The sequence below is a fragment of the Taudactylus pleione genome, unplaced genomic scaffold, assembly GCF_031769625.1.
Source record: "Taudactylus pleione unplaced genomic scaffold, aTauple2 ptg000177l, whole genome shotgun sequence".
Taxonomy (NCBI): domain Eukaryota; kingdom Metazoa; phylum Chordata; class Amphibia; order Anura; family Myobatrachidae; genus Taudactylus; species Taudactylus pleione.
In genome coordinates this window covers 682,950-692,412 of record NW_028284579.1, presented here as the reverse complement: position 1 = coordinate 692,412, position 9,463 = coordinate 682,950, and the positions used below count along the sequence as shown (strand labels likewise).

Sequence of the window (9,463 nt, the reverse complement as noted above, 5' to 3'; positions counted from 1 at the left end):
AACATTTTTTCATATACTGAGTTTGCAAAATAAAATATCCCCCAACTTCTGAATCAGGGCTCCATATCTCAGGAGTAAGAACACTGCTCTTTTAAGCCAGTGGTCATGAACTCAAACTCTACTTTTACACTCCTTCATAGCATCCAATCAAGCCCATATGCCAATATCATTAGCCAGTTCTTGGAAAGTTCATAAATGTCTTTTCCATGGTGAGTGAAAATCCACAAGACAAGAAATTCTAGACACTTGGAATCCAATCCTGAATAGAGCAAAAAAAAAAAATTACCGCATTTTTCCTTGGCATTCTATGAATTAGAAAAATAGATACTGCACATCCCCTTTTCAATGTATTTTGGAAACTGCCACGTTTGGAGTAATGATTTTCTTTCAATGCAGCTCTCAATCAATCAATACAAAATTCAGGCATTAATTGTAGATCATGTGAAGATGTTATTTGTGTCAAACATTTTCTCAAATATTTGGAAAATCCTAAACTATACGTAATTCCGTGTTAATGTTATTTTTACAATATCTTTTTGATTTATCCAACTTTAAGCATCTTTGAAAAATAATTGAAAAAGCAATTTATTACTAATATTTGAATCAATAGTTTCAACAGCAGCATGGACATTGCACCTTTGAAAAAGTAATTTTGGTTAATTAGTTTTATCCAATTTTTATGAAACTTAGTTTTTTTTTGTGTCAGGATGGCCGAGCGGTCTAAGGCGCTGCGTTCAGGTTGCAGTCTCCTCTGGAGGCGTGGGTTCAAATCCCACTTCTGACAGTGTTCTTCCTTTTCTTCTTTGTTCTACAATGTCTCTTCCTTGTTGCTTGTGAAGAGAAATACTTAAGATATTCACTGCAAATCTGTTTCACAAACCACTTTGAAGAATAATCAACCTTCCATTATTTCTGCTTTATACCAATCAAAGAAAATGTTGCATTCTTCCCTAAAAATATGGACTTAAATATTACTTCAGACATCAATATTTTATGTATTTTTTTCTTTGGTCAACATTTTTTCATATACTGAGTTTGCAAAATAAAATATCCCCCAACTTCTGAATCAGGGCTCCATATCTCAGGAGTAAGAACACTGCTCTTTTAAGCCAGTGGTCATGAACTCAAACCCTACTTGTACACTCCTTCATAGCATCCAATCAAGCCCATAAGCCAAAATCATTAGCCAGTTTTTGGAAGGTTCATAAATGTCTTTTCTATGGTGAGTGAAAATCCACAAGACAACAAATTCTAGACACTTGGAATCCAATCCTGAATAGAGCAAAAAAAATAATTACCGCATTTTTCCTTGGCATTCTATGAATTAGAAAAATAGATACTGCACATCCCCTTTTCAATGTATTTTGGAAACTGCCACATTTGGAGTCATGATTTTCTTTCAGTGCAGCTCTCAATCAATCAATACAAAATTCAGGCATTAATCGTAGATCATGTGAAGATGTTATTTGTGTCCTAGCATTTTCTCAAATATTTGGAAAATCCTAAACTATAGGTAATTCCGTGTTAATGTTATTTTTACAATATCTTTTTGATTTATCCAACTTTAAGCATCTTTGAAAAATAATTGAAAAAGCAATTTATTACTAATATTTGAATCAATAGTTTCAACAGCAGCATGGACATTGCACCTTTGAAAAAGTAATTTTGGTTAATTAGTTTTTATCCAATATTTATGAAACTTAGTTTTTTATGTGTCAGGATATCCGAGCGGTCTAAAGCGCGGCGTTCAGGTCGCAGTCTCCTCTGGAGGCGTTGGGTCAAATCCTACTTCTGACAGTGTTCTTACTTTTCTTCTTTGTTCTACAATGTCCTCTTCCTTGTTGCTTGTGAAGAGAAATACTTAAGATATTCACTGCAAATCTGTTTCACAAACCACTTTGAAGAATAATCAACCTTCCATTATTTCTGCTTTATACCAATCAAAGAAAATGTTTGCATTCTTCCCTAAAAATATGGACTTAAATACTACTTCAGACATCAATATTATATGTATTTTTTTTCTTTGGTCAACATTTTTTCATATACTGAGTTTGCAAAATAAAATATCCCCCAACTTCTGAATCAGGGCTCCATATCTCAGGAGTAAGAACACTGCTCTTTTAAGCCAGTGGTCATGAACTCAAACCCTACTTGTACACTCCTTCATAGCATCCAATCAGCCCATAAGCCAAAATCATTAGCCAGTTTTTGGAAGGTTCATAAATGTCTTTTCTATGGTGAGTGAAAATCCACAAGACAACAAATTCTAGACACTTGGAATCCAATCCTGAATAGAGCAAAAAAAATAATTACCGCATTTTTCCTTGGCATTCTATGAATTAGAAAAATAGATACTGCACATCCCCTTTTCAATGTATTTTGGAAACTGCCACATTTGGAGTCATGATTTTTCTTTCAGTGCAGCTCTCAATCAATCAATACAAAATTCAGGCATTAATCGTAGATCATGTGAAGATGTTATTTGTGTCTAGCATTTTCTCAAATATTTGGAAAATCCTTAACTATAGGTAATTCCGTGTTAATGTTATTTTTACAATATCTTTTTGATTTATCCAACTTTAAGCATCTTTGAAAAATAATTGAAAAAGCAATTTATTACTAATATTTGAATCAATAGTTTCAACAGCAGCATGGACATTGCACCTTTGAAAAAGTAATTTTGGTTAATTAGTTTTATCCAATTTTTATGAAACTTAGTTTTTTTTGTGTCAGGATGGGCCGAGCGGTCTAAGGTGCTGCGTTCAGGTTGCAGTCTCCTCTGGAGGCGTGGGTTCAAATCCCACTTCTGACAGTGTTCTTCCTTTTCTTCTTTGTTCTACAATGTCTCTTCCTTGTTGCTTGTGAAGAGAAATACTTAAGATATTCACCAAATCTGTTTCACAAACCACTTTGAAGAATAATCAACCTTCCATTATTTCTGCTTTATACCAATCAAAGAAAATGTTGCATTCTTCCCTAAAAATATGGACTTAAATACTACTTCAGACATCAATATTATATGTATTTTTTTCTTTGGTCAACATTTTTTCATATACTGAGTTTGCAAAATAAAATATCCCCCAACTTCTAAATCAGGGCTCCATATCTCAGGAGTAAGAACACTGCTCTTTTAAGCCAGTGGTCATGAACTCAAACCCTACTTGTACACTCCTTCATAGCATCCAATCAAGCCCATAAGCCAAAATCATTAGCCAGTTCTTGGAAAGTTCATAAATGTCTTTTCTATGGTGAGTGAAAATCCACAAGACAACAAATTCTAGACACTTGGAATCCAATCCTGAATAGAGCAAAAAAAATAATTACCGCATTTTTCCTTGGCATTCTATGAATTAGAAAAATAGATACTGCACATCCCCTTTTCAATGTATTTTGGAAACTGCCACATTTGGAGTAATGATTTTCTTTTAATGCAGCTCTCAATCAATCAATACAAAATTCAGGCATTAATTGTAGAGCATGTGAAGATGTTATTTGTGTCAAGCAATTTCTCAAATATTTGGAAAATCCTAAACTATAGGTAATTCCGTGTTAATGTTATTTTTACAATATCTTTTTGATTTATCCAACTTTAAGCATCTTTGAAAAATAATTGAAAAAGCAATTTATTACTAATATTTGAATCAATAGTTTCAACAGCAGCATGGACATTGCACCTTTGAAAAAGTAATTTTGGTTAATTAGTTTTATCCAATTTTTATGAAACATAGTTTTTTATGTGTCAGGATATCCGAGCGGTCTAAAGCGCTGCGTTCAGGTCGCAGTCTCCTCTGGAGGTGTGGGTTCAAATCCCACTTCTGACAGTGTTCTTCTTTTTCTTCTTTGTTCTACAATGTCTCTTCCTTGTTGCTTGTGAAGAGAAATACTTAAGATATTCACTGCAAATCTGTTTCACAAACCACTTTGAAGAATAATCAACCTTCCATTATTTCTGCTTTATACCAATCAAAGAACATGTTTGCATTCTTCCCTAAAAATAAGGACTTAAATACTACTTCAGACATCAATATTATATGTATTTGTTTCTTTGGTCAACATTTTTTCATATACTGAGTTTGCAAAATAAAATAATCCCCCAACTTCTGAATCAGGGCTCCATATCTCAGGAGTAAGAACACTGTTCTTTTAAGCCAGTGGTCTTGAACACAAACCCTACTTGTACACTCCTTCATAGCATCCAATCAAGCCCATAAGCCAAAATCATTAGCCAGTTCTTGGAAAGTTCATAAATGTCTTTTCTATGGTGAGTGAAAATACACAAGACAACAAATTCTAGACACTTGGAATCCAATCCTGAATAGAGCAAAAAAAATAATTACCGCATTTTTCCTTGGCATTCTATAAATTAGAAAAATAGATACTGCACATCCCCTTTTTAATGTATTTTGGAAACTGCCACATTTGGAGTAATGATTTTCTTTCAATGCAGCTATCAATCAATCAATACAAAATTCAGGCATTAATTGTAGATCATGTGAAGATGTTATTTGTGTCAAGCATTTTCTCAAATATTTGGAATATCCTAAACTATAGGTAATTCCGTGTTAATGTTATTTTTACAATATCTTTTTGATTTATCCAACTTTAAGCATCTTTGAAAAATAATTGAAAAAAGCAATTTATTACTAATATTTGAATCAATAGTTTCAACAGCAGCATGGACATTGCACCTTTGAAAAAGTAATTTTGGTTAATTAGTTTTATCCAATTTTTATGAAACTTAGTTTTTTTTGTGTCAGGATGGCCGAGCGGTCTAAGGTGCTGCGTTCAGGTTGCAGTCTCCTCTGGAGGCGTGGGTTCAAATCCCACTTCTGACAGTGTTCTTCCTTTTCTTCTTTGTTCTACAATGTCTCTTCCTTGTTGCTTGTGAAGAGAAATACTTAAGATATTCACTGCAAATCTGTTTCACAAACCACTTTGAAGAATAATCAACCTTCCATTATTTCTGCTTTATACCAATCAAAGAAAATGTTGCATTCTTCCCTAAAAATATGGACTTAAATACTACTTCAGACATCAATATTATATGTATTTTTTTCTTTGGTCAACATTTTTTCATATACTGAGTTTGCAAAATAAAATATCCCCCAACTTCTAAATCAGGGCTCCATATCTCAGGAGTAAGAACACTGCTCTTTTAAGCCAGTGGTCATGAACTCAAACCCTACTTGTACACTCCTTCATAGCATCCAATCAAGCCCATAAGCCAAAATCATTAGCCAGTTCTTGGAAAGTTCATAAATGTCTTTTCTATGGTGAGTGAAAATCCACAAGACAACAAATTCTAGACACTTGGAATCCAATCCTGAATAGAGCAAAAAAAATAATTACCGCATTTTTCCTTGGCATTCTATGAATTAGAAAAATAGATACTGCACATCCCCTTTTCAATGTATTTTGGAAACTGCCACATTTGGAGTAATGATTTTCTTTTAATGCAGCTCTCAATCAATCAATACAAAATTCAGGCATTAATTGTAGAGCATGTGAAGATGTTATTTGTGTCAAGCAATTTCTCAAATATTTGGAAAATCCTAAACTATAGGTAATTCCGTGTTAATGTTATTTTTACAATATCTTTTTGATTTATCCAACTTTAAGCATCTTTGAAAAATAATTGGAAAAGCAATTTATTACTAATATTTGAATCAATAGTTTCAACAGCAGCATGGACATTGCACCTTTGAAAAAGTAATTTTGGTTAATTAGTTTTATCCAATTTTTATGAAACTTAGTTTTTTATGTGTCAGGATGGCCGAGCGTTCAAAGGCGCTGCGTTACGGTTGCAGTCTCCTCTGGAGGCGTTGGGTCAAATCCTACTTCTGACAGTGTTCTTACTTTTCTTCTTTGTTCTACAATGTCTCTTCCTTGTTGCTTGTGAAGAGAAATACTTAAGATATTCACTGCAAATCTGTTTCACAAACCACTTTGAAGAATAATCAACCTTCCATTATTTCTGCTTTATACCAATCAAAGAAAATGTTGCATTCTTCCCTAAAAATATGGACTTAAATACTACTTCAGACATCAATATTATATGTATTTTTTTTCTTTGGTCAACATTTTTTCATATACTGAGTTTGCAAAATAAAATATCCCCCAACTTCTGAATCAGGGCTCCATATCTCAGGAGTAAGAACACTGCTCTTTTAAGCCAGTGGTCATGAACTCAAACCCTACTTGTACACTCCTTCATAGCATCCAATCAAGCCCATAAGCCAAAATCATTAGCCAGTTTTTGGAAGGTTCATAAATGTCTTTTCTATGGTGAGTGAAAATCACAAATTCTAGACACTTGGAATCCAATCCTGAATAGAGCAAAAAAAATAATTACCGCATTTTTCCTTGGCATTCTATGAATTAGAAAAATAGATACTGCACATCCCCTTTTCAATGTATTTTGGAAACTGCCACATTTGGAGTCATGATTTTCTTTCAGTGCAGCTCTCAATCAATCAATACAAAATTCAGGCATTAATCGTAGATCATGTGAAGATGTTATTTGTGTCTAGCATTTTCTTAAATATTTGGAAAATCCTAAACTATAGGTAATTCCGTGTTAATGTTATTTTTACAATATCTTTTTGATTTATCCAACTTTAAGCATCTTTGAAAAATAATTGAAAAAGCAATTTATTACTAATATTTGAATCAATAGTTTCAACAGCAGCATGGACATTGCACCTTTGAAAAAGTAATTTTGGTTAATTAGTTTTATCCAATTTTTATGAAACATAGTTTTTTATGTGTCAGGATATCCGAGCGGTCTAAAGCGCTGCGTTCAGGTCGCAGTCTCCTCTGGAGGTGTGGGTTCAAGTCCCACTTCTGACAGTGTTCTTCTTTTTCTTCTTTGTTCTACAATGTCTCTTCCTTGTTGCTTGTGAAGAGAAATACTTAAGATATTCACTGCAAATCTGTTTCACAAACCACTTTGAAGAATAATCAACCTTCCATTATTTCTGCTTTATACCAATCAAAGAAAATGTTGCATTCTTCCCTAAAAATATGGACTTAAATACTACTTCAGACATCAATATTATATGTATTTTTTTCTTTGGTCAACATTTTTTCATATACTGAGTTTGCAAAATAAAATATCCCCCAACTTCTGAATCAGGGCTCCATATCTCAGGAGTAAGAACACTGCTCTTTTAAGCCAGTGGTCATGAACTCAAACCCTACTTGTACACTCCTTCATAGCATCCAATCAAGCCCATAAGCCAAAATCATTAGCCAGTTTTTGGAAGGTTCATAAATGTCTTTTCTATGGTGAGTGAAAATCCACAAGACAACAAATTCTAGACACTTGGAATCCAATCCTGAATAGAGCAAAAAAAATAATTACCGCATTTTTCCTTGGCATTCTATGAATTAGAAAAATAGATACTGCACATCCCCTTTTCAATGTATTTTGGAAACTGCCACATTTGGAGTCATGATTTTCTTTCAGTGCAGCTCTCAATCAATCAATACAAAATTCAGGCATTAATCGTAGATCATGTGAAGATGTTATTTGTGTCTAGCATTTTCTTAAATATTTGGAAAATCCTAAACTATAGGTAATTCCGTGTTAATGTTATTTTTACAATATCTTTTTGATTTATCCAACTTTAAGCATCTTTGAAAAATAATTGAAAAAGTAATTTATTACTAATATTTGAATCAATAGTTTCAACAGCAGCATGGACATTGCACCTTTGAAAAAGTAATTTTGGTTAATTAGTTTTATCCAATTTTTATGAAACATAGTTTTTTATGTGTCAGGATATCCGAGCGGTCTAAAGCGCTGCGTTCAGGTCGCAGTCTCCTCTGGAGGTGTGGGTTCAAGTCCCACTTCTGACAGTGTTCTTCTTTTTCTTCTTTGTTCTACAATGTCTCTTCCTTGTTGCTTGTGAAGAGAAATACTTAAGATATTCACTGCAAATCTGTTTCACAAACCACTTTGAAGAATAATCAACCTTCCATTATTTCTGCTTTATACCAATCAAAGAACATGTTGCATTCTTCCCTAAAAATAAGGACTTAAATACTACTTCAGACATCAATATTATATGTATTTGTTTCTTTGGTCAACATTTTTTCATATACTGAGTTTGCAAAATAAAATAATCCCCCAACTTCTGAATCAGGGCTCCATATCTCAGGAGTAAGAACACTGTTCTTTTAAGCCAGTGGTCTTGAACACAAACCCTACTTGTACACTCCTTCATAGCATCCAATCAAGCCCATAAGCCAAAATCATTAGCCAGTTCTTGGAAAGTTCATAAATGTCTTTTCTATGGTGAGTGAAAATACACAAGACAACAAATTCTAGACACTTGGAATCCAATCCTGAATAGAGCAAAAAAAATAATTACCGCATTTTTCCTTGGCATTCTATAAATTAGAAAAATAGATACTGCACATCCCCTTTTTAATGTATTTTGGTAACTGCCACATTTGGAGTAATGATTTTCTTTCAATGCAGCTATCAATCAATCAATACAAAGTTCAGGCATTAATTGTAGATCATGTGAAGATGTTATTTGTGTCAAGCATTTTCTCAAATATTTGGAATATCCTAAACTATAGGTAATTCCGTGTTAATGTTATTTTTACAATATCTTTTTGATTTATCCAACTTTAAGCATCTTTGAAAAATAATTGAAAAAGCAATTTATTACTAATATTTGAATCAATAGTTTCAACAGCAGCATGGACATTGCACCTTTGAAAAAGTAATTTTGGTTAATTAGTTTTATCCAGTTTTTATGAAACTTAGTTTTTTTTGTGTCAGGATGGCCGAGCGGTCTAAGGCGCTGCGTTCAGGTCGCAGTCTCCTCTGGAGGCGTGGGTTCAAATCCCACTTCTGACAGTGTTCTTCCTTTTCTTCTCTGTTCTACAATGTCTCTTCCTTGCTGCTTGTGAAGACAAATACTTAAGATATTCACTGCAAATCTGTTTCACAAACCACTTTGAAGAATAATCAACCTTCCATTATTTCTGCTTTATACCAATCAAAGAAAATGTTGCATTCTTCCCTAAAAATATGGACTTAAATACTACTTCAGACATCAATATTATATGTATTTTTTTCTTTGGTCAACATTTTTTCATATACTGAGTTTGCAAAATAAAATATCCCCCAACTTCTGAATCAGGGCTCCATATCTCAGGAGTAAGAACACTGCTCTTTTAAGCCAGTGGTCATGAACTCAAACCCTACTTGTACACTCCTTCATAGCATCCAATCAAGCCCATAAGCCAAAATCATTAGCCAGTTTTTGGAAGGTTCATAAATGTCTTTTCTATGGTGAGTGAAAATCCACAAGACAACAAATTCTAGACACTTGGAATCCAATCCTGAATAGAGCAAAAAAAATAATTACCGCATTTTTCCTTGGCATTCTATGAATTAGAAAAATAGATACTGCACATCCCCTTTTCAATGTATTTTGGAAACTGC

General features: G+C 33.4%; 3 non-coding genes across 3 annotated transcripts; all 3 read left to right on the top strand.

Moving 5' to 3' along the window:
• Positions 1-701: 701 nt before the first annotated feature.
• TRNAL-CAG (transfer RNA leucine (anticodon CAG)) lies at positions 702-784 on the top strand. Its single transcript has one exon. It is a non-coding gene; the product is annotated as a tRNA-Leu (tRNA).
• Positions 785-4,752: 3,968 nt separating this feature from the next.
• On the top strand, positions 4,753-4,835 carry TRNAL-CAG (transfer RNA leucine (anticodon CAG)). The gene has a single exon. It is a non-coding gene; the product is annotated as a tRNA-Leu (tRNA).
• A 3,954-nt stretch (positions 4,836-8,789) lies between these two features.
• On the top strand, positions 8,790-8,872 carry TRNAL-CAG (transfer RNA leucine (anticodon CAG)). Its single transcript has one exon. It is a non-coding gene; the product is annotated as a tRNA-Leu (tRNA).
• The last annotated feature ends 591 nt before the right edge of the window (positions 8,873-9,463 follow it).